Source organism: Penaeus monodon, chromosome 25, assembly GCF_015228065.2.
Source record: "Penaeus monodon isolate SGIC_2016 chromosome 25, NSTDA_Pmon_1, whole genome shotgun sequence".
Lineage (NCBI taxonomy): Eukaryota > Metazoa > Arthropoda > Malacostraca > Decapoda > Penaeidae > Penaeus > Penaeus monodon.
In genome coordinates this window covers 33,331,880-33,332,610 of record NC_051410.1, presented here as the reverse complement: position 1 = coordinate 33,332,610, position 731 = coordinate 33,331,880, and the positions used below count along the sequence as shown (strand labels likewise).

General features: G+C 47.2%; 1 protein-coding gene across 1 annotated transcript in view; it reads right to left on the bottom strand.

Moving 5' to 3' along the window:
- Positions 1-440, bottom strand: part of LOC119589156 — a gene marked incomplete in the record, with an annotated part of 81,195 nt that extends 80,755 nt beyond the window's left edge. The window contains 1 exon segment of the mRNA XM_037937735.1: positions 291-440.
- Between the last annotated feature and the right edge of the window lie 291 nt (positions 441-731).

Genomic DNA, 731 nt, shown 5'->3' with positions numbered 1-731 from the left:
GAAGACCAATCATTTATGCAAAACAAAATGACTTACACATTTACCTTATATTTATTAGGACTCTCCACACACTTGAAACGCCATTTCACTCACATCTACTAACAACCGAAAGACCAATCAGTATCATCCCAAATCGTCACCCAAAGAAGCCGCTTCAAAAAACATGTTATCTCCAAATTGCACATTAAACAAACCTACGTGCGGCCGCTCCACACCTCGTACAGACTCCCTGAAAAGCGGGTCAACAGAGCATTTACAGGGACACAAGTCTCTCCAGCAGAAGGCCCTACCGAAGGAGGCGTCGGGACAGGAGTTCGATGCTTAGGGCGATGGTGCTGGCTGGTGTGAAGGGCGATCAAGTGCTGGGATCTTGCAGGAAAGTGTGGACGAGAAGCGAGGCGACCGCGCGTGGGGCCCGGTGTTTCCTGCATCACCACGGATGTGCGACTGAGGCAGAAACGCTTGGCGCTGATGGCACAGAGGAGGAAAGAGCAAACAAGAGCAGCGGAGAGCTAGAGAGATTAGAGTGTTTCTCGTTTTTATAAGACGGTGTATAAGTTACAGAAGGATTCTGCAGAACGGCAAGAGCTCTCGGAAGAATATCAGGCAGAAAAAGAGGCCTTTGCAACTCTTGCAACTCTGGATTTTGTCTGGATAGTTTGAGTGAGGAACAGAGGAAGAAAGATTGGTATAAGAACAAAAATAATCGGTAGAAAAAAGAAAGAACGAAG